The sequence below is a fragment of the Mus caroli genome, chromosome 12, assembly GCF_900094665.2.
Source record: "Mus caroli chromosome 12, CAROLI_EIJ_v1.1, whole genome shotgun sequence".
Taxonomy (NCBI): Eukaryota; Metazoa; Chordata; class Mammalia; order Rodentia; family Muridae; genus Mus; species Mus caroli.
Genome location: NC_034581.1, coordinates 26,187,570 through 26,212,557, shown reverse-complemented (window position 1 = coordinate 26,212,557; position 24,988 = coordinate 26,187,570). Strand labels below are relative to the sequence as shown.

General features: G+C 43.9%; 1 protein-coding gene and 1 long non-coding RNA gene across 14 annotated transcripts in view; one reads left to right on the top strand and one right to left on the bottom strand.

Annotated features, from left to right (window-relative positions):
* The window catches only part of LOC110307426, a 95,320-nt gene extending 89,925 nt beyond the window's left edge, over positions 1-5,395 (top strand). The window contains exon 5 of the long non-coding RNA XR_002379384.1: positions 5,159-5,395. This is a non-coding gene — a long non-coding RNA (uncharacterized LOC110307426). The remainder of the gene's footprint in view (positions 1-5,158) is intronic.
* Positions 1-24,988, bottom strand: part of Myt1l (myelin transcription factor 1 like) — a 393,059-nt gene that overhangs the window by 171,771 nt on the left and 196,300 nt on the right. For all 13 annotated transcript variants that reach the window (XM_029484681.1, XM_029484687.1, XM_029484691.1 and 10 more), the window contains exon 4: positions 20,669-20,804. The gene's annotated coding sequence lies outside the window, so the exon portion shown is untranslated. The remainder of the gene's footprint in view (positions 1-20,668; positions 20,805-24,988) is intronic.

Below are 24,988 nucleotides of genomic sequence, written 5' to 3'. Positions count from 1 at the left end.
GCCCTACCCTCAGACCCAGTCTGTTGAGTGGGCTCCTTCCCAGGCTCTCAGACCCTGTCAATCAACTCACCAGCCAAATCTTTGACAGCCATATTCCCTCAGTCACCTGCTCCTGAAGCTGAAACATTAGCCTGACTCTCCCTTCTGCTGTCTTAATCAGTTGCAGGGTCTTGCTCAGGAAGGTCTTTCTGCTTACACTCATATCCTAGCTATCTTTCTGTGATGCCTGTATTTGCTTCAGTGTGGGCACACTTGACTCTAAACTGAAGACAGAAATGCAACATAAAGGACACTTGGCAGTTGGGGGTCTCAGAAAGGTAAGACGGGTCTAATAGTCTATTCAAGTTTTATTTGTTCCCTCAACTGGCTGTGTATCCTCAAATCTGGGACATAGTAGAACAGGATGAACTGAGAACCGTCTCTGCTGTATATGCACCCTACCTATATAGTATAGCCCCACAGGAGTCCCTCATGCTGACCATCACCCACATATCTTAGCCTGGGATGCATGCTCCATTCATGGTGTGGCTCTCAGGCTCAATGAATTTCTGCTTTCAAATGGAAAGGCTCCCTTGTATTTGCCTAGTGTGATGTTTGCACAAAATACCCAACAGTATTTGTTGAATGGAAGCTGGTTTTTAAATTAGTAAGCATAAAGTTATAAACTGACTTTCACATGGAAAAGACACATGGTTGGAAGACAGCCAGTGAGATCTTTGTCATCCCCAGGAATGGTGTGGGAGATTTGGAGAATAATAAGAGAAGAGATGCCTAAGTTATACTGAGCTCACAATAATGCACAAGCTCCCCGGTGGACTGCCCTGTGACAGGGTGACAACCCCTCACACATACCAAAAGTCTACTGCAATGGCGCAGGTTCATTAGCATACCAATTTGTATAAATTTACATATAACATTCATATCACCTAGCACTCAAACTTGCATACTGGATAAAAATTTTAAAAAGATAGTGTGACCCATTGCAATTATGATCAAATTCAATATTCAGAACATGACACGTGAAGCAAAACAAAAATCTACAACAGTCAATTATGAGCCTCATAGGATGCCATCCAGGAGAGGTGCAATAGGGGACAGAAAACCAAACAGCCAGACTGGGGTTTGCAGCATGGGTGCTGTGAAGTGGCACCACCAACACCTGTCCTCAGGCATGGCTCACTTACAAGCATGTACTGAGTGTTACTCTGTGTCGTGTTGCACACGAGAGATTGAAAGTTTAAAGTTTTGTCTAATCACAATAATAAAATTGGGTCACGGCCCTCACTGGGTCTATTACAGAAATGCTTTGTAGATTTGTATGTGTACTGCTGGAGTTATGCTGTGCCACATGCATGTCCAGGTAAGGTCTACTGGGTCTTCTGCACATGACCTGCATGCACAGAGAAATGTGGGGCTCGCTTATCACTGTACCATTGCCACCCGCGTTACAGACGCGAAGACTGTGCCCAGGACTGGGCAGAAGTAGAGAAGATGCGATCTGTGACAGCACAGGGAAGTGCGAGCCTCTCCCAAACATTCGAGGATTCCAAAGAGAGGAAATCTGTGAGCGGCAAGTCCAGGGCTCCACGGGAAGAATGGTGTCTGGATTAAACACCAGCAGTAGAAGCTATTCATTTCTCTCCTCTCACCGGAAGCTCATCACCTTAATAAGAACACAGCTGCCAGGCCTCACCAGTTTTCCTCAGAAAGGACCACTCACCATTGTTTTGGGCTATTCTAACAATCATGGCAAGGCCTCCACACCGCTACCTAAACACATGGAGTCTGCATCTAGATGCCGTCTCTCCCACAGAGGCTGTCCTCACACTTGAGTGATCTCAAATTGGAATTAGGCGTACATGTGTGTGCAGATGTATGAGCCTTTGTGTAAAAAAGCCAGAAAGGGGTATTAGTTATATCCTGCTCACTCTCTCTCCACTTTAGCCCATTGAGACAGGCTCTCTCACTGAACCTAGACTTTGTCATGTGGGCTAAACTGGCTGGCCAGTGAATTGTAAAGGTCTGCCTGGCTCTGTCTCTCGGTGCTGGGGTTCTAGGTAGGTGTGCCATGCCTGGCTTTCCACACAGATGCTGTGATCCTAACTCAAGTCTTAATGTTTGTGCAGCAGGCACCGTAACTCACTGAATCATCTCCCCAGTGCCAGGAGTGACTGATCTCTCCTGCCTAAGTACATGCGAACAACTGGCTGTTGCACAGCCCTGTGTGTTTTCCTGGAGCATGATGCCCCTAAAGCTGTTACTCATTCATTATCATGTCTTGTGACTACTCACTTTCGCCGGCTATTGTTTTATGTGCTAAATCTTACAAAAATATTAATGAGAAATCACTCATCTTAACTGGCAGGTAAACAAGTAGAAGTAAGTTAAAGGGATTTTAGCTTTATTTGTGAATGGCGTGTGAAGCCTTGGAAACAATGGGAGAGTGACTAATGTGCTTTTCTTCAGTAGTGTCTTGAGACGAAGTTTGATTTGGGAAAACCCCTGTAAGGATAATGTAGACGACAGAAGCATGCAACCCAGATCAGACAGATATGATTCATCGTTGTTTCCTATCACAGCCGGAAGGTCTGTTGGATGCCTTTGTTGTGACTTCTTACCCAGATGACTAACCCAGGTCTCCTGGATGTGTAGTCTCTTTGTGTTTCACCTTTCAAAATTAAATCAGATCCATACCGTCTCTGCTAAATTATGTGAAATACAAGTTTTTCTAGTGTTCTACATTTTAAGGAGTGAAGGAGTGTTATTACCATCTGTGTGTGTGTGTGTGTGTGTGTATGTATGTATGCCTTGCATGTGTGCATGTGCATAAATCCATGTGTATTTGTGTGCATGTGTTTATGTACATGGATGTATCTGTGTGAATGTGTGTATACATGTGTGCATTGCATGTGTGCATGTGCATAAATGCATGTATATGTATATACTTGTGTGTGCTATGTTCATGTATACATTTAGATGCACATATGTATGCATGTGCATGCTTTTTTGTCTGCAAGTTTGTAAACATGTATGTATATAAACATGCATATGTGCATTCATGTACATATGAGGCCAGAGGTTGGTCTCATGGGTTGTTCTCCCAGAGTTCTCCACTCTGTATTTGTTTTAAAGCCTTATTTACTTTAATCTATATGTATATGTCCTGGTGTGAGTTTATGTGCATCAGGTACATATAGGTGTCTGTGGAGGCCAGAGTGTGTTAGATTCTTTGGCTAAAGATACAGATGGTTGTGAGCCATCTGATACGGGTTGGGAACTGACCCTGGGTCCTTTGCAAAAAAGTAAGGGCTCTTAACTATTGAGCCATCCATCCAGCCCCTACTCCACCATGCTTTTGAGACAGGGTTTCTCACTGACTGTGGGGCTTGTGCTTTGGTCAAAACTGATGATCCGGGGCACCACAGGGATCCATGTGTGTCCACCTCCTCAGGAGTAGGACTATGAGCATGGACCATCATGCCTGGCTTTTTACATAGAAGATGGATATCACACTCAGGTCCTCATGTTTGCATGACAAGCACCTTACCAACTGAAATCTTCCCCCACTTTACATGGCAGTAATTGATGTGCAAGAAATAAGAGACACCCCAGACCAAGAGCCAAATCAGGCTTAAGAGCCCCATTTTCAAACTGCAATAACAAGGTGAGACCTAGAAAAGTCTTGTGACCTATTAATATTATACAGGAAAGCATCTGGAGGTGATTCCCTCTGAGCCCCTCACCTGCCTGCAAGCCAGCACCCACATTACAGGCAAACAGAGAGGCTTCAAGAGAGACTAGCCACATTCCACACTCCGCACCATGCTGTTGGTCAGTGAGAGGAAAAAGCTTCATTTTTCAATATATGAGGGTGATGCCAAGACTAAGCCTGCACGTTCTAAGTCCCATCTTAGGCTTTTTCCTTCTAATAGAGGCGCTAGGCAGCAGCATCCATCTCCTGAATATTCCAGGAAAAGTGAGTGTCAGTCGCTGGCTGTTTCCCACTAGAAATGGTTAAGGGACACTGTGTGCTTGGTCCCTGCAGCCCTGTGGGATCACACCATGTGCTATGGAGGTTATCTGCTGGGGAGAAAGGGTATCATCTCACTGCTGATGAATACTACACTTCTTCTTTCAGACACTAACCAGGGAAAACAGAACAGGCAGAGTTTCAGGAGCCCTAAGTTCTGGTTTGGATTCTTGTTAAGTTAGTATCCTGAAAATTGTGTCCAGTTTCTCTGCTGTGCCCTGGAAGTTGTCTTCAGTTACTTGTATCTCATGAATTCTCAGAGATGTGCACTGTCATTGATTAACTAGAAGAAAGAATGTCTTCTTTCATTGCCTGTCACTTTAGCCAAGTTAGAGTTTGGAGATAACCTTTAAACCTAAGATGAATTCTGTAGCCCGGACTCCCACACATCTTTGGCCAGAGTCTGTTCTTATTCAGCTCCCTTCTTGTCTCATCTTTCTGCCTACATTTGTGACTGGCACCTGCCATCAGGGAAGGTTGGTCCTCCTTTGCTTTGCTTCTATTATATAGCACCCCACTCCCACTGTCTCCCAATGGGCTGTTACTCTGTCAGGGTGGACTGTTTGGTATCTCTCAATTGGCCCATTTCTATCTGTGCTGCCTGACACCCTTTGCCAGGATCCTCTGTTGGTTTGACTAGTGCCCTAGAATAGATGACTATATTCTTGGTTGTCACCCCTGCCAGCAGTCTGTCTCACTCAATCACCATTTCATGCTGAACCATCAACCCTAAGTGAGAGTGTGTTGCTTGTTTGCTTAGCATTATTCTTGTAGGTTTCAGAACAGTGAGATTGGTAATAATGAAGCCTACTTTACCTCTCTAACTTCCTCTCCTGCTGACTCTTTTCAACTGCCCACCTCCTCCCACACTCAGCCTTCAAGTACATACTTCTCCATTTTTTTTCCTCTTCACTAAAACCCACTTAGGTTCAGGACTGTGCACAGGAACATTTCACCCAAAGGCTTCCTTGACATCCTGGATCTCATCTTTATTAGATGTTCCTCTAATCATGGCTGCACACACTGGGACCACAGCTGTTTAGTAACTTGCATGCACTGTCCCACTGATATTGTCCTCTGTTGCTTCCAAGTTCCTGATTAATGACCTTGTTCTCTGTTTATTTCCAGGACTTGAGTCAGCTACAGCACTTAGAAGACAACCAATATATCCTGCTGATGCATAGAGGTCCACGCCATGTCTGTCCTGCCCTGATGCTAATGATAATTAAGAACTACTTTGTGCTTCACAGTACTTTCTCTCATCAATTGTAGCATTTAAGCCTCAGTCTCACAAAGAAAGTTGAGTGATAATTCTATGTATGATTGTGTTGTGTCATACAGATATATCTTCACCTCAATAAATTAGTCAACTACCAGAGCCTTGACCTCTTTCCTGTTAGAAGATGAAAAGTTTGTCATTTGAAGGAATGTCTAAAGTTGAATTAAACATGAGAAAATGTGACTCATTCATAACGAATATGATAAATGACAAAGAATGGATGGGATCTTGAATCTAGAGAAGGTCACAAGTTCTATGATCATTAAAACAAGACAAAGTTCCAACGAAGACTGGGGCACTTTGGTAGAGAAAGATGTGTCATACCTGAGTGGCAATACCTTATACAGTAGAGCATATCCAGGGTCTTAAGGCTTGAAGAGGAACATTGAGAGCTGTTCCAAGTAGAATGACTGCTAAACATACAGGTATAACTAGTATGAAACCAGGTGATCATGGTTCATGCCTGGCTATCCAGAGGGGTGGGTATCCAGAGGATGCAGACATAAAACATACGAAGGCTGAATATTTGTTGTGTGTGAGGCCAGTTATGGCCATACTCCTGTGGAATGTAATCTCTGCATGAAGGAATCTTCCTTCAGTGTGTTGGCTGTATGATTGTAACACTGTGCATGTGTGTGTGGGAGGGAGGAGTGTTTTCTCCAAGTGAGGACAGCTGTGGCTACATTCCTGTGGAGGAACCTACCTGCAGTGTATTGGCTGCAAGTGATGATAGGAATAGGTTACTGCTTCAACTTAATTTCTTTTGCCCTGGTATTTTGATTATTTAACCTTGTATGTTTAGGAACAAAGGGTTTACTAGTTTATGTGCATATGAATCAGGGGATCTATCCTTAGCATTGGACAGTGGGCTGTGTATAGCAACAAGGGTAGGGGAGAGGTCTCTCCTCAATACTGGATATTAGGGGTGTGCATTCTGGGTTCTTGGCAGGTAATAAAGTTTTACATACATGCAGTACCTTTTGTGGGTATTACAAACACGTACAATAGGCCTATACTAGGCATTTCCCACTGTTCCTGGATGGATGGAAAAAGACAAAATTGGACAAAGATGGAGTCTCAGTCTTCACCCTGGGTGATCTAAAAAGGATCCCTCTCCCTTGGAGTTGGTGCATGCCCCTAAATGGTGCAGATGAGAACTTGGACAAACTCAGGCACCTTCCTGACCAACAGCTGACTGACATAAGAGTGTGTACTTGCAAACATGCACCTGAATATCATTACAGGAAAACTAATTACAAGTATATGTTTAAATCTACGTTTCTTTTAAGTTGGGAATCCAACATTTTCCGGAGAATTGAGAATACGGCTTCTTTAAAAGAAGCATTTGGCCTCCTTTTAGATAAAATTATAAATGTAATATTTTAGAAAGAGTATTATGACACATTATAGTGAAATTGTGAGCTGCGAATCTCTGCTGCAGGCTGGTTACTGGGGTCAATTACCTGAGCATCTAAAGTGGAAGCATTTGTACTCAGGGGCAGGTTATTTTGCTTCACCGATCATTATGTCAATGTGAAGCTAAAAATTTGTCAACGAGTAACTGATTCCTATCACATCTATAAAGTGTCTCCTACTGATACTATTGCTATAGTAACCAGTGTGCTTAGAATCAGAAAAATAAGAAGAGCAAAAGGAGATTAAAAAAAAAAAGTCTTGGTAAAGAACAGTGGCATATTTTAGGCTGGCCTTTCTGCACACACACACAACTGAAAATACCTGAGGTTTGACCCTCCCACAGTCTTATATAGTAGGTGAATATAAATCATCTCTTGGTGAATGATTGCATGTCTTCTGACTACACTGTATTTTTTCATTTAGTTGAGGCTTTGGAGAAAGGTGGGAACTAAACTGCATGGCCTAAATTTACAGTTGCAAGATGGTGGAGATTGTGCGGCTGCTACACACAGGGTCACCTGTACCCAGCCCAAAGCCCCTTGTCTCTCCTTCAATGGGTTCAGTTGCTGGGGCAGGGGGAGAGGAATTACAGGTCTGTTGACCGTGGTCATTAGAATGGCTGCAGAGTGTGGCTCAAAGCATTGCAGGGTGACCTGAACCTTGATATGAACTGATATATTTAAAAATATCCCTTGTTATTTATCAAACGAATGAACACCACAAAGACCCTCTGTCAAGGCTCCACCTAACTTTGGGCAGTACCACCCATTCTCCCATCTGTTGACTGTGGTGTATCTTGGCTCTGTTGTGTCTTTACATACCCTGGCTTCCTTGGAGGTTTTCTACATAGCTGGGGTTTCAACATTCCTCTGTTATGTAGATTTTTTTAGCAGATTTTTCTCTTTTTTACAGAGTCTTTTTATATTAATTAGCTTAAACTGCAATGTACCTCCTGCCTCAGCCTTGTGAGTTCTGGGATTATACTCATGCCATACCACATGTGACTCAGCAGATGGTTTGAAGTCAGACATGTGCAGTTCAGCTGTCTGTAGCCAGATTCTGGTAGTTTATCCAGCATATGCAGGCCTTTGAACTTGAGGCTCTGGCTGTGAAAGGGTCTTTCTTCAGGTGTTCTGTACTGAAGCCATCATGAAAAAAATTGTGTAGTGCAGCCCCTGTCGACATCTCTAGCTCACTTATGAAGGTAGTTCACGGATAGAGTTTTGGTTTTTAGGCTATGGGTAGCCTTGCAGCGTGGTACCAAGCTTGGGAAGAACACTGAAAATGGTACCCAACTGAAAGATAACCTGTTGAATTTAGGTCACATTTGAGTATTATTTTGATACTTCAACAGTTATTTCCACAACTTTTAAACTTAGTCACATGATTTTCTTCTAGAAACTCTGTTCTGATACACTATCTTTAATGAAGGATAAATTACAACAGAAATCTCATTAGATTGCTCATTATTTTCTTTCAGAGTCTTGGCACAAATGAAGAAAGGGCTTTGGCACTCTACTCAGGGCCCGACTCAGCCTCAGCACTCCAGGCCTCCGTCCATCCATTGCTCTAGGCTGATGGCCTACATCTCTATTCCCAGCTCCCAGCTGCAACCCCTGCATGCTTAGCTTCTGCTATCCTAGGCTCTATGTTCTCAGGTCAGCTGTCCTTGCCTTCTCATATCTTCACCCTAACTTGTGATTCTCCCTCTTTCTTGAATTTTCACCTCTGGATTGCTCTTGGGAGTCCTCTCCTTGTAACCACCTTCTCAGCATCTTCATGTTGTCTCCATAAACCTCTAGCAGGCCTGACACCTGGGTAGAAGCTGGACAGAAATGCTTGGTACTGGATTCCAGCCTATTCTCTCTGAAGCTTTGACTCTCTGCTCACCTTAACCTCACACATATTCCCCATGTGGTCCCTGAAACCTTCCTTGAGGGCTTTAGCTCCTAGTTTACAGGGACTGTTGCCAAATCACCCTCTGCAATAGTCCACAAGATGTCTGTCTCCATTCCAATGGCCCCTCCAAAGCCTGGATCCCTTGACTTCTCTGCAGCAATTTCCTGCCCACAGCAAATACCATGCTTGTCACCACAGACTCATGGTTCTGCCAGGGCTCTACCCTCCTAAATTCTTTGCTTTCTTTCTCCCACACTTTGACCTCAACAAGCTGTTGAGCAAACATACAAGGGCCAATGTTTCTTGCAGTGGATCTGCTACCTTCTTGCAGGCCCTCAGTACCTCATCTTGTTCATACCAGTTGTAGAGTTATTGTAGAATCACTGTAATAGCCTGTGAACTCCCTGGCTTGTTGTTACTAGTTTTCTCCCAAGAAGTACAACCCTCAGTTTTATTTCCTACTGTGCTATGTCTTCATTAGGATAAGGCCAGAATATACCAGAAGACCATACCCTACTTACATGAGTCTCTGTTGCCTCTGGTAGTCATGTGCTTGCATGAATCCCCTTTGCTACCCTCCTGCCTGGCTTTCCCTAAAATACACTCAAGCCTTGTTCCATTCCTCATTGTCTTTAGAGACTGTGCCTACTGCTATATCAGAAAAAGACCCATGACAGCAATAGCTTCTGCAGGGCTGGAGTGTAGGGTCCCTGGGCCTGTAAATGGTGGCCCTCCACTGCTGAAGAACACGCCTGTCTAATCCTTCCTCACATTCTCATCACTCTGGTCCCTGGGGAGTCATACTGAGTAGCCGTTAAGAGCAGGGCCTCCAAAGCCCGAGTTCCAGCCTTAGCCTAGCTCTGTACCAACCTATGTCTTTGAGACTTCCTCTGCTGAACAGTCACCATGACTGCCATCATTCCAGGTGCATGAGGGTCATATGAGATAACATGCATGGTCCAGGCTTGCAGTATGGTAGCATTTTTGCTGGTAAAGTAGTCGCTTAAACCTGCCTTGGATATGTCATTTCTTGGATATGCTGTGGAACCATTCTAAGCATCTTACTCCACAGCTTCTTTTCCCTTCTCTTCCATGCGCAGTGAGGGAGGCCACCCATCTTAGCCTTTTTCTTTCCTCAAATATCAGGCTTTCTGTTTAGTACTGGCTGACCCAGGCTCCAGTGGTGTGCTCAGACCATGGGTTAGTCTCTGTCCCAGCCTGGAAGAAGGCTCACAAAGGGTGTCTTTTGCTCTGCACACTGTCACCCCCAAAATGTGTGCACCTGTGTACACACCCACCCATACCCACCAACAAAATCTGCAGAGAAGCCTGCACCAGGTCATTCAGTGCCCGGTGATGTTTGTGGTATGGGGGATAAAGGTGTGAGTTGTGAGTATGTGTGCAAAAGTCTGTCATCTGAACATCCAGGAACAAATGCTGATTTTCATGTCATCTTTGTCAGAGATGAGGCCATAGTTGGGACCAAGGGGATATTTGATTAATTGGAAAGTTTTTTGGCTTGTTGCAATAAACGTAAAGACCAAAATCAACTTGGAAAGAAGAGAGCTTATTTGAGTTATAGGTTAAAACCCATCATGAAGCCGAGGCAGAAACTCCAGGCAGGAATCTGGAGGCAGGAATGTGGAGGCAAGAATTGGAGTAAACAGAGAGGACCGCTGACTACAGGCATGCTTCCAGCTTCATTTTCAGCAACCTTTCTTGTATATACCAGGCCCACCTACTCAGAGTGTCACTACCTGCAGTGTACTTGGCCCTTCCACATCAATCAACAATCAAGAAAATATCACAGCAGATACATGGCAACAGGCCAGTCTGATGGAGCCAGTTCTTCCTCTTTCCAGCTGACTAAAGGTTTAGATCAAATTGACCACTGAAGATACTTAAAACAGAGAGGAAGACACAGATTATCATTTTGAAGAACAGAGACTGATTCTTTTTTCTTTGTGCTTCATATTTATATCTTTCTGGGGAAAGAATGGATGCTGGGTAACAGGAGCATGTGGAGCGTCGTCCTCTTGTACCCAGAGAGGATAGAGACCAGGTGACAGATACATCTAGCCTCTTCCGCCTGAACTCACATTGGCATCACAGGCTGGCTCTCTCTTCAGAAGGGGCTGGTGTCTGTAGTCATTTTAAATATACTTCAGCTCTCACTGAGGACTCTGTCTTCCTGGCCCTCTACTCCCTCCCTCTATTTTGGGACCAGGCCCCATTATCACTGAGCAGAGTGACATTCACAGCAGGTATAAGCGACACATGGGGATTCATTGGATCCGTTGCACTAATTGGATATCTGTGCTTGCCAGGCGGATGGCACAAGTAGGAGGTGTTTGAACACGTGAGCACAGAGTGCTGCTTACAGTCCATCACCAAGTAGTAAAGAGAGTTGGCAGTTCGAGTGCAAGGTACCTGATAACACACAGAAGCCAGCTCCAGACTAGAGGGATGAAGCCTGTGGTAAGAAAACCTGTGAGGAGTAAAAGAAAGTGGCTTGCCTCCCACATTCTCTCCCTGTAAAATTTATGTAAGAAGCTGCCATTAGCATTAATGAGAGTCAGGCGTGTGATTCTCCCATGAAATGATTGGAGATGAGCCGCATCCCTCACTCTGTGGAGAGTGTGGGCTCTAACGCAGGCTTCCAGCAGGCTGAGTAGCATTGCATGGGTGTTACCTGCCCTCCAGGGTAGTGAAGCAGCAGTACCCAGTAGCCTTGGCCCAGTAGCCTGCTGGGTGAGGGCCTGGGACAGGTTCCTACAGAGTGATACATGGAAAATGTGGGCAAGAGCTGAGTAATTTACAGATCATCCTTCGAACCACCCACCAGCTCACAAAACACCATATTGGAATAGACCCTCTGCTGTGGACTGATTTCACCTCTGCTTCCTCATGAGGCTCTGGGAGGGCTGAGCAGCATATTGAAGATGTCTGGGAACATCTTCTTCTGTCCACTCACACAGGGTTGCACCATGCATGCACCGAGACTTCAGCGCTTCTTCCCAAGCCAGTGCTATAATGCTCATCAAGTATCTTGGCTTATTCTCAAGGAGCATCCTGTCTCTGTGTCCCCTTCCATGTGTTTGGATTGTATAGCTCTATGTGAGAGCCCCATTCTCTCAGAGGGCCAGCTATCCTGTGCTTTGTATGGACATCATTATACCATATACCACTACACTCTACCTCAGCATTCTCTTCTGCTGTGTCCCTGACGCATGTCTAGGGAACACGCCACGATCCGAGTGGGACTCTTTCTTCTTCCACAGAGCCACTTTCAGCTTGTGTCTTTGGGGTGCTTTTATTATGCTGGTCTGCAGAGTTCCTCTGCAAAGATTCAGTGAATATGAACACGATCATCATTACTTTTAAGGAAGAACACAGGCATGCATATTACCATGCCCTGTGACCATCTGCCACTAGGCTATGCAAAAGAATCTCTCCCCTCTGAGGCAATCTCTCCATTGCCTTCCCCTGTGGCCTTGCCTTCCCTGGCAACCACTCACAAATAAAGGTGTTTTTAAAATACAAAATGACACTACGCAAATCTCTGGATCCTGTAGTGTTTTGTGTGACATCATATCTTGAGATGATTGGTTAGGTTCATATAATCGAACTCATTAAAATCTCACAGTGTCTCATGAGACAAATGCAGCACAATTTCTCAGGCAGTCTCCCATGGCTGAGTGTTTGTATTATTTCCCCAAACCCTGCTCTTACCAGCAAAACTTCAGTGAATGTCACAAACACAGCTCCACTTCTACTAGGCTTTCCATGCGACAAAGGCCACTTACATTCATCTAACCCTTACCATAGCCCTCAGGGGTATAAATGCAACGATCATGACAGCCATATGAAGGCGGAAGTTGAGTATTTGCAGCAAACATAGAAAGCATCAAGACTGGCCTGTGCCCCAGCATGCAGGCTTTGAACACACAGCAGTTGAGGAGGAGTCGCTACGCAGGGCAGGCTTTCCCTGAGTTTAGTGATATTTCTAGTGGCTATGCCACACTCTTATAGCACCATTATCTATTTGATGGTGGTCAGTAAACATGTAATGGAAGCTGAGCATAAAATCCCGCTGGAGCAGTGTGAGAATCTTTTCTAATGTGAAACCAAGAATGTCTTCTAAACCCTCTGCCCATTTCCAGTTAATCTTCCTGCCAAATTTAATCTCATAATTGTTCTGTCTGCTTGCTTGTCTGTTTGTTTGAGATGATTGGGCTTATGAAGCATAGGCTAGCCTCTAACTTGCTATGTAGTTAAGGATGACCTTAAAATCCAATCTTTCTGCTTCCACCTACTATGTGCTGTGATCACTGTCACCGTGCTCAGTTCAGTGTCTTACCACATCTGTCCATGTCTATGATATTCCAGCCTTGCCAGTTTGTTTTGGTTTGTTTTGGTTTTTTACATGTGCAGAGTTACAACCATGTCTACCCCAGGACTTGGGCCTTTTTTACTTTAACTCCAAAGTGTTTCTGATAAGGGAAGATTCAGTCTTTTCTATATTATCCATGTTCAAAAAGCAAGGATCCCTTCAGATTTAACTGGTGGTTAATGAAGAGCAAGCAGTTTCATTTCTAACTCAGTGTTTTGCATGGATCTCTGCATTTCTGAAGGCTTCATATGGAATATGGCTAATGTAGTTCTTATCCTGTACATTAGAGTATGTCTAAAAGAAAACTAAGCTATCCATCCAGCCCCTTGTGTGCCCAACAAGGATGGTTCTAGGAACTTCTGGACAATCTGGCTGCATGACAGACTTCATAGGTGCAAAGAGAAAGAATATGTTTCCCTAAACATTCTTTGGCAGATGTGTTGCACAATGATTCTAATACTGGACCAAGTTACATATTTCTATGTTTTAAAACTTTTTATTGATTCTTTGTTAATTTCCCATTATGCACCCCGGTCCCACTCATCTTCCCATCCCTTCATATCCACCCTCTGCCCTTACAACCTCACCTCAAAAGAAAAGAAAAGAAGATAAAATTGAAAAAAAAATCTTGTCATGGAATCTGTAGAGTGTCACAGTGTGTCACACAGTATACCCTTTTGTCCACATATCTTTACTTGTAAAAATTCATTGCAATGAGTCTGTTTCAATGTCTCTGGCTTCTGCTGCACTGTCTATACTGGATCCTCACAGGAGCTCCTTTTGGATATACTATTGCCATGTGTTGTAGAGATCCTGCAAATTTGGATCTGCAGGGCTGGCCCTTTCATGTACCCCAGCAAATCATACATAGGGTAGGTGTTGAGGTGGGCCAACACAAAGCCCTGGATCTGGGCCTGGAAACACCCATACCACCAGGGTGAGCTCTCCTGCACTTCTCTGGTTAGCTCACCCGATGCCACAATTGGTAAGGGGAGGGTCACTCTCCTGCTCCCATATCCTTGGGGTCAGCTCATGCATACCTTTACCCCCAGGGCCAGCTGTGCTTTACTGCCCAGGTAAGGTAAAGGGTCCACTCTCCTGAGTGTTGCAGCCAGTGAGGGACAGAGCTAGCTTTTCCACTGCTCTATGACCTCAGGACCAGCTCTCCCACCTGCCGTAGGCAGTGAGAGGTAAGGGGAGAGGGCATCTCTCTGTCACCCAAGCCACCCCACAACAGACTAGGGGCAGTGCTAGCTCTCCCATGCTCTTGCCCTTGGGGCTGGCTCACCTGTTCCCCAGCTGTCAGGGTCTTCTATACTGTGCTAGCTCTCTTGAGTATGGTGGCCAGGGAAGGGCTGGGCCAGCTCAACACAGTGCCTCAGATGGGAGTCCAGACTAGGGACATGACATCTGAATGGCTTTTGGTGGTAACACGCTCCTGGGACATCAATATAGTCTCTGGCTGACATAGACAGGGCTCCGGGCAGCAGAATGGGCCCAGTTGTCCCCAAGGCCTCAGGTGGCAGTGATAAGCATGTGGTCCCCAGGCAGCCTAGCCCTCAGAGAGAGACACATGGTCACCTGTGGCAGCCCAGATCACGGACATCCACTTGGCCTTTGGTGGTAACTTGGGTCACAGACATCAACACAGGACCCAGCTACAGCAGGACCACAGAGCCAACGTAGCCCTTGGTGGCAGGCCAGGCCAGGACCTTACCATGGCCTCCTCATGTCCACCTGTTCCTCACTGCTGTCTAGATTCCAGTTCCATCTTTCTCCACAGTGTCTGAACCCCTTGGCCTCACTTTCTCTTTCATCTCTCCACCATGCCCTCCACCGTTATCATGGTGGGGCCTGCAGCAGGTGCTTGGGTGTCTTGCCTCTGGTCTGGCTACAGTTGGCTGGTCAGGCCATGGCCACATGTTTTTATTTTTTGGACAGAACTTTGAAATGGTCAGTGTGGTTGATTTCATATAAAGGGAACCATTGCAAAAAGAGAAAAAGGCATAACTGAAAGACCCTGAAACAGAATATGGTACTTGCTATTTCGGCAGGCAGGATATTCTTCTCTAGAACTACTAATAACAGTTGATCCCTAGTAGAGAGATGGTACCCAATCTTTCTGTCAAAAAAATTAAGATCCAAGGAGAGGGTGTAAAGTGTTATTAAGGAAAGAGCATGAAAGCATTAGCTTAAGTACTAGGATGCAATTTCCCAGCAGGACGGGTTCTTCCCACCACAGATTTTAGCCGTGACACGTCTGCTCTTCTTTGGTCTTTATATTACTTATTCCTCCTCACACATGCATCTCATTTTGTTTATGCGTGCTTTTCTTTATTAGGGAATATTTTCTCAGGCTCACACAAGGTTCCCAAGAAGCTAGGCCATAGGCTCCATCCCACAGGACACTCATGTGGCTGACTTCCACTCACTCAGCAAGACCTCTGTCGGCTGGTCATTGGCCTTCTACTATGCTAGTTATTTAAATCCCCTCCAGGGTGCAGCTCTCTGGGTTCCCATCCGCCACCCACGTGGATGGGCCCAAGTGCCCTTGCCCGCTTCTCAACTTTGTTTCCATCCAAACACCCACGGGCTATGGTTTCATTGTCCTCAGTGGGGAAGAAATGAATATCACAGAGGGTTGTTTCTATCACACTCCTGGGAGGACAGGAATGGCAACCTGGTGGTCTAGTTTTCAGAAGGCTGGTGGCCCATGACCTCAAAAATGGAAGTCATGAGAAAGGCAAGTTTCTGTGATTTTTCTAAGATAAATTCCAGGAAAATCAAAGCTGAAACAAGTTTATGTATTTTTAACTCTTTCTAATATTTATAACTTATCATTGTAAGGAAGGAACAAGAATTCAAATAAAGCATTACAAATGAATCATGATGAACAGTTGAAAAGGACTTAGGATCGTGAAAGCAGGATTCAAAATTATAATTATTAGGTTGTTTTCTAGGCAGAAAAAAAAATTTGTGAGAGCGTAAGTAGGCACACCCATAATCTTGTTCTCTGGAGGCTGAGGCTGGAGGACTATCATGAATTCAAAGCCAGTTTGGGCTACATAGTAAATACCAAGATAGACTAATAAACTACAGTGTGAGACCCTATTTCAAAGAAAACAAATTGTTATCCATAAACAAAAATAAACAAGAACCTCTTGTTAACAGCCTTGACCCACACAGTGAGACAGCTGATTTAGCAGCTTTGCAAACTCTTTGTACATATGCACAATCCATTACACATGCGCACAGACACATACAAATGACACAGGACTTCTGACTTAGCTTGGTAGAATGGTTCAGTAGTCAGAGACAGGGTTCAAAGGTAAAATGCCTCCTTATATCTAATCCTTCCTGAGCCATTTCCTCACCTGTAATCTCTTAAGTTCAAACTACCATACACTACTTGTATACTATTTTGCTCTAAGTCATGATTATGAATGTAGGTGAGAAGCTATAATTTCACAGGTTATTTTGAGGATGAAGTAAGTTAAACAGTACATTAATACCAGTGTTGGCACAAGTAGGCATTAATGCACACTTAGCTATTGTTATGTCCTTTTGCAGCTAATTAGATGGACGTCATCTCATTGGACTTTGGCATAACCCCTTAACACCCAACTAAGACTTTGAAGGAATGGATTTGAGTTAGAGTTTGCTGGAAGTACCATCATCTCAATGAAGAGGAGCACTGGTTTGTAAATCTGGACCTCAGTCTGGATTTCTCCTTCTGGGCATGTGATCCCTGTTAAAATTGACACCATTCAGAATGCAGTCCACATGTGTCTCTGGAAGCAGATATTGATTTTATTTTCAGTCGTTTCTTTAGCACGGACATGGGATGGCCAGTGAGCTTCCTACTTGGGAACTATGCAGTGAATTGGATTGTTTCTGCACCAGCTGCAGGGCATCACAGGTGTTCATAGCTCAGCTAATACAGTGGTAAGTGGGACATGAGAGGACAGGAAAAATGCTCCTGGTCTACATGCCATTCCCTGGCATTTTTCTGTCTCCTGTAAGAACAGGCCCAAAGTCTTTATGTAGAGATGCTTAAAGAAGTTAGTAGCTGTGGACAGACGAGGCTGGGGACCAGACGACTGTACAGTGAGAAGTGAGAGACCTTGAAAGTAGTGGGATTGATGTGTAGACAGTATGGCTGCTTAACAGGAAGTGCTGATCCCTCTACTGACTGAGGTAGGACTGAAGGAAAAGCACTAGGGGAAGCTACAGTGGTGTGGATCCTGGGTGGATGGAGTGACTGGCCTGCAGATGAGAGTATGGACTGACCTGTCATTTCTAGGACTGAGAAGGTGCATATATTTCTGAAGAGAGTGATCTGTTCTCTGCTCCATCTGAGAAGGGTGTACTGAAGCTCTGTAACTTTCATTCCATTGCTGTCCTAAGTCATCCTACACAGACCTCTTACTGATGTAGTATGATGTGAATGAGTTCCTGATCTAACTAAGAAATGGGTTGAGTCCCACACTCTCTACGTCCCTTTCTATGGACTGCTCAGAGCCCTTAAAGGCAGTGGTCTCCTCTTATTTATTTTTACATCTCAAGAGACAAAGTTCCTGTCATTGTTGCAACCATGAAAGCAGGTACAGAGATCATGAACACAGGCTTTTACCCCAACACCTTCACAGAAGTTGCCTGAACCCAGCATAGGTCTTTAGTTAATGTGTGTGTGTGTGTGTGTGTGTGTGTGTGTGTGTGTGTGTGTGTTTTGTTAGATCTCATATAGCCCAGTTTGGCCTGAAAGTCACTATATAGCTAAGGTTGGCCTGAACTGATCCTCCTTTCTCCACCTCCCAAGCCCTAGGACTACAGATGTATACCAGTATGCCCAGATTTTGAATATTTTTCTTAAACTGGAAATGGACTTCGATTAACATCTGAAGTATAATGGCTCTTTGGAGTCAGTGACTCCATGTTGAAACTGGATCTGCAACAACCTCCTTCATTCTTCCATTCATGCTGGTTCATATATACCCAGACTACTCCCAGAGATTAACCTAGGCTCCTTACTAAGTTAATGGAGCCTTCTGCACTTTGGGTGAGAAGTGCCTCCCTTCTGTGAGATTGGTAGTTAGGCAGAGGGGGTGGGTATGTGTAGGGTTATATAACTTCAGCACATAAAAGCTGATAGGTGCACACAATTATTCCCTCACCCAAGCTTCTCTTCATGGTTAGTGTTGACTGTGCTCATGATTGATACCCTATGACCTGGAAATACCTATGTTTGGGAGTCTCCAGCCTTATAATGAGCACTATTCCTGCAGTGGTAGAGATTCTGTGGCCCCTTCAAACATCATCAGCACCCACCCACCAAGTTACCAGCAGCAAACAGAGTTGTTCAAGAATGAAACAACATCTTCAGGCCAGAATTTAAAGAGCTTATTGTTTACTAAGCCAGACTCAGAAAAAGTAGGTAATAAAATATTATTTTTAGATTGAGAAAATGAATTAAAGTCATATTTTATATACAAATTGTAATGTATGAAAACTCATCACTAGAAAGAAGGAAAGCAGTGTATATATCCAATTAAGAATCTTAGCCATGCAATTCATGCACTTGATGTGATCCTTCTCAAAAACCTCATTTTTCAAAGAAATATTCTAAAATCCACATGGAATCCCAAAAGACTCCGAGTAACCATTGTACTTACGGCTATGCTATTATACCTGAAATAGTATAATGTTACCAGGGGTTGGGGGAGGGAGATAAAGACTCAGGACAAACAATTGATCCCCAACCTTGCACACAAAGCCAAATGATATTTGACAAGGTATCAATACGAGGGAAAGGAGACTCTTCAATGAATGACAGCAGGAAAACTAGAAACCCGCATGTGGAAGACTGAAGCTGGATCCTCACCTTAAGACTGTAATACAACCAACTTTTGTTTGAGGATGGATCATGGCAGAAATGGAGATGCTAAAAGTGTAAAAGCCTCTAGGATAATGTATAGGAGTCGCTTCACAACAGCAAACCTGAGTCTTGAATATGAAGCCAGAAGTACAAGGAACAAAGAAAAAAATAAGTTGCANTGTATCATTTTTTGAATCTAGAGTTTTGATACTTTGATGGACAGTATCAGTAGAGTTAATGCCACTTGTAAAATGAGTCAGAGTGCTTGAAAATTCATTTTCTGACAAAATTTTGTATATATTTATAACATAGGAAGAGTTTTTACTACTCAACTGCAAAAATGCCCTAATTAAAGACAATTTAATATCTCTACAAAAGGATATAAAAGTTTCTCCTCCTCTGCTCCCTTCTCCTCCTTCATGAGTTTTGAAGTTTGGCTTTTCTCTGTAGCCATGGCCTGCCTGAAATCCACCATTAACTCAGACTAACATCAAACTCTACTGATCCTCCTGCCTGAGTCTCTCTAAGTAACATGGTCTCTACAGGCATGTTCTTGGTTAAAATAATACAATTTCCTAATAAGTACGTAAAAACAAATTCAACATCATTGATCTTTATAGAAATTTTAATCAAAACTGCAGTGATACACCATTTTACACTCATTAGGATGGCTATGGGTATAGATAAATTGAAAACTACACAGCATTCAGGGAAGTATAAAATGGTATACCAACTACAAAATCCACACAAGTGTAAAAATACCATATGATCTATGTGACCCACACTTCTGCTTACAGGGACATAGCCAGGATGTTTTTAAAAAAAAAAACCAATGACCTAAATATGAATTTATCCATCCTGAGTTAATGGCAGCATCAGCCCTGATAGGTAAAAGGCAGAGACACGTGGGTATATCCAGTGCTAAGATTATATACTAAAATATCAGTCAGCCTTAAGAAGGAAAGGAATTCTGACATGCAGCACATGATATACTAATATGTGAAGCCAAAAGGACAGTCACGGACGGACAGATGACTTATGGTCCTACCCATACAAAGGCTCTAAGAGCCCCAAATCGTAAGGATAGGAGGAGGCATGGAGTCTGCTTGGGAGGAAGTGATACTCGCTGGGTATCAAGCTGAGATATGTAGCTATGTAGAGCTCAGAAAATATATGCTGAAGGCCATACACGTATGTGAGTAATTTCAGGATCCAAGAGCTTTGTGTCTAGACACAGCTACGATGAGCTTTTCTGCTATGCCATGCTATTTTATCATGGTTCACTGACAGAAGCTCAGGGATAACCTAGAATTCTGTAAAGCTTGCAGGTTCTCGTGGCATTCAGAAAGATCCATCAAAAAATGGACCGTTCATCCTTTCCATGAAGTGAGGTCCTAAATACACCACCACCGCCCCTTCCTTAAACATGGAAGCCCTGAACAGAACTCAAAATGGAAGCAGATCCAACTTCCCCTGAGTCAGCACCAAGGAGATGCTGCATAGCTAAGAAGAATGGACAGTCCTGCTAAGGGTCAGACACTTCTGTTTTACTCCACAGTTGGATCAGAGAGAACTCCCAGGTCCTGATCTAGCAACAGGAAGCATGCCTCCAACTTCACACCCTGCTTTGTCATTGAGATTAAAGAATGCTTTGTTTAGCAAATTAAAACCCCTCCATTCCAAAACATACGTTTATGCTTGTTCACATGAACAACTTGTAAGGCAAATGTACAAATCTTTCCTATGTCAGGCACAGAATGGCTGGCAGGTCATTACCTTTACGTGGCTCCTGGAATATCCATATGTCTGTGGGGACAGCTGGAGCCTTTCTTTTGTTGACAATGTGAGAGACACAAACACTGGACTGGACTCAGAAACTACATCTTCCCCTCTTCTATCAGATGTGGTCACTCTAGAGAAGAATAGAGAAGCAGGATAATGAGCTGATAGGCACAATAGGAAGTAATCCTACATGAGAGATGTGATTACCAGGGCACAGGGCTACTGGCACGGCATGTGTAATGAGTAGCGAGGTATAACAGGCTAAGCACCCAGGCATTATGTGAGGGGACAATGACACTGCCCCCACCCTCATCTCAAAACAGAGTTCTGATCAGGCATTCTTTATAGAAAAATCCCTTTAGGAAACAAGCTAAACTAACATTGCAATGTGGAGATAGTATAAAACTATCATATATCAATAAAACTCGCTACAAGAGTTATTTGTAATCCGCTTAAAAAGCATTGAGACAGTGTGATAGATCATAAGGCTAATTGGAGAAGCATAGATTATATTTTATTTTCTTCACTTCAGAGGATAGTATACCTGCCTGTGGTCACATCCTCTAAAATATCTTACAAGAGTTTGTTATTTGCTGCTGTGAAAGAAAGCCAAATAAATAAATAAATACATAATATATAAATACATAAATAAAAGTGTCCTGGTTTAATTTCTGATGCTGTGATAAAATACTCTGACCAAAGCAACTAAGGGATAGACTTCTTTTTGCTTGCAGTCCTAGGCTGCGAGGTTTCAAACCTGCCTTTCAAATAGCTGGTCCCATCACATCACAAATAAACAGCACTAAGAAACGAAAGCCCCACTGTGAGCAGGCTGCTGCCTAAGCTCAGCTAGATGGTGTTCACACTCACACAGTTCAGGGCAAAGCCCATGAAATGATGCCACATTCAGGGTGGCTCTTCCAATAGCCATTAATAATTAAGACAATACTCAACAGACAAACCCACAGTCCAACCTAATCTAGACAAGTCTTCATTAAGATTGTCTTCCCAGGTGACTCCAGGTTAAGGCAACTTGACGGATCAAACAAAGAAACGCAGTGATGTCTTAAGTACTATCTTTATATTACTTAAGAGTTTCCATTAAAGTGATTGTATCTGTAAAACAGAATTTTGTAGATAAAAATGAAAAGCATATTTGGAGCCCCAAACTGATCCTTCATTTGCCAGGAGGGGCTTGGCAGTAATTTCTAACTCTTTCTGGGGGGGACTATCCCATACTGCTGCCTACCACTTCCAGGTGACCCACAACTCAGCTCTTTCATGGTCTCTGAGCACACAGACCTGGAGGAATATGCTCCTAAGCAGGGGAGTCATGAAGGAAGGAGGTTAGTGTGGCGGTCAAGACAAAGGCCCTGTCTGTAAACCCTTCTCTCTCTTTCTTCTTTCTTTCTTTCTTTCTTTCTTTCTTTCTTTCTTTCTTTCTTTCTTTCTTTCTTTCTTTCTTTCTTTCTTTCCTTCTTTCCTTCTTTCCTTNTCCTTCTTTCCTTCTTTCCTTCTTTCCTTCTTCCTTCCTTCCTTCCTTCCTTCCTTCCTTCCTTCCTTCCTTCCTTCCTTGTTGTTTTGTTGTTTTGTTTCAAGACAGGGTTTCTCTGTATAGCCCCGGATGTCCTGGAACTCACTTTGTAGACCAGGCAGGCCTCGAACTCAGAAATCCGCCTGCCTCTGCCTCCCGAGTGCTGGAACTAAAGGCTTGCGCCACCACTGCCCAGCTATAAACCTTTTTCTAACCCAAATCTTCATGGGCTTAGTTCTGAGACATAGAAGGAAAAGACACTGAGCAATGATATGAGAATTCCTTCCTTGGGGAGACATAAAGAGCCCTTAGTTGTAAGCCAACATTGCCAGTCCACCAAAGTTTTTCCTAGGCAACTGTCCCAGTTTCCTTTCTACTGCTGATGAACACCATGACCAAAAGCAACATGGAAGGACAGGGTTTATGTCACCTTACACTTTATAGTCTGTAATAAGTGGAAGCCAAGACAGGAACTTGACATCAAGAAATAAAACAGAAGCCATGAAGGACTGATTCTTACTGACTTACTCTCTGTGGCTTATCTACCTTGATTTCTTATACAACCCAGGACTACCTGTCTCGGGGTGGCACCATCCATAGTGGCCTGGCCCCTGACACATCAACTAACAACCAGGGAAATGCCTCACAGACTCAGCGTATACCAATCTGTTGAAAGCATTTTTCTCCATTGAGGTTTCCTTCCCAGATGACCCTAACTGTGCAAAGTTGACAATAACTAACCTGCACAAGGGCCAATGAGTTTTATTGGGCTTACTCACAGAACGTGGGGAGTGTGGGTGACCCCCAAAGCAGCTACAGTGGAACGTCTTTATCCACCTTTGACAATGACTTCCCCATTGCCTCTCTCAGATGGCATCATCCCGACAGATGAGCTGCCCCAGAAAGCACCTCCAGAGATGCAAGGCCATGTGGAATGAGTGCAGAGTTGCATACAAATGGCTGGGAGGAGGGGTTGGAAGATTAAGTGAGGGCTCAATGTCTCTACCCAGCCCCTCCTTCTAATGAGAGATGTCAACAGTCAACGAGACAGATGGTGATGAGAGCCTGAAAGTTGGCACAACTGATCTGATGAAGATGGAGGCTCATTTGCTTAGAGGACAGCATCCTGTAACAAATGGATTATAGGCTACCAACCTCCCCCATCCCCCAGGGCTCTTGATGCTTTTGTGTGTGTGTGTGTGTGTGTGTGTGTATGTGTGTGTGTCTGCGTATTAGAATACACATACCTACACTCCATGCTTTGATTAATATACAGCACTATGTAGACATTCACAGGAAAGTTGACAGAATCATTAAAACCCCACCTTTGCCCAGTTGCTTGGTATTAGTGAAGAGAGTGTGTGAAGAGTGTCTGGTTGCCCCATATGCTGTGTGCTCACTTTTGATGGATCCTGGGATGAGCTCTAAGTGGAGTGCTTAGCAGGGAGCAGAAGATGCAACATAGCAGACTGTCCCCACTCTTTCCCTTGTTCTGTTCCCTTATTTCCCAGAAGAGAATCTGGGCACAGAAGAGATTTGGATGCAGTTAGAAGGGATGCCACAGGGATCTCACTTGCCCTTTCCTCTGCATCCCTTGCAGCTTGCAAAACTACAGGGTATTATCTACCCAGAGTAGCACTGGGTCATCTTCCCTTTCCTTAGACTATGAAGTTCTGTATGTATGTGTGTGTCTCTGTATGTGCCGTAGTTTGGCTTCTGAGAATTCACCAGTGTGTGTGTGTATGTGTGTGTGTGTGTTGTTGTTGTTGTTGTTGTTGTTAAGTATTAGATGCAGTGTGTCCTTATTAGGAGATGCTATAGACTTTGGAAGCTGTGTCTTGGTGAAACATCCTTAGATTCTGGTGACCTTGAAGGGAGCTAAGCTACCCAGGCTCCTTTTGACAGAGCTTGCTCTGCCTCTTGCTCCTCTCCATTTCATCTGACACCCACCGAAGCCTTGACGCAATCCTCTGCCTGGGCTTGAAGTGATCCTAAATCTGGGAGTCAAAAAAAATCACCTTTTCCCTTTTAAGTTACTGGTTCTGAGGATTTTGTTACAGAGGTGGAAAGATGACAGACATTGGCTAACCCTGTTATAGCACTATGTCATGTGTAGGTGGAACATCCACTGCCATTGCCAGCATGTGGAACGCCAGTCACTCAAGGACACCGGGCTACTTTTTTATGGCAAGCCTTCCTCTGAGCTTCCATCACCTCTGTCCGCCCCCCACCCCCAGCCACTGGAATGATACCCATCCTGTATTTTGTTATGCCAAAAACGATTTAAATGGAGTCTTACACTACAGGATCTTAAAAGTAGCTTTTCTTCATTAGCACTTTCCTCTGGAGACTCCCCAGGTTGCTTTGTTCATTGACAGTTTGTTCTACTCTGTGGCTGAATAGCATTGCTTGACATATTGTCCCAAGTCCTTCATTCTCTGAAGGACTTCTGGGTAATTCTCATCTGGGCTTCTCCAAAACAGAGCTGCTGTAAACATTTGCATGTAAGTTTGTGGGTGAATGTGCTTCTGGTTTTTGGGGATATTCCAGGTCCATAGCGGGCTCCATAGATACTATCAGACTGATATTCTAAAGAAACTATTAAAAGGTTTTCCAGCGATGCTGTGACAAGTCACACACCATCACTGTGTCTCTCTGGTTCTGCCAAGTGTGGTGCGGTGCCTACAGTTAAGTCTACCCTTTCCTTATAGATTCTGGGACTTACCATTGCACAGTCTGTCAAGTTAAGTGACATATGGGTCCCTGCCTTTGTCCAGTTT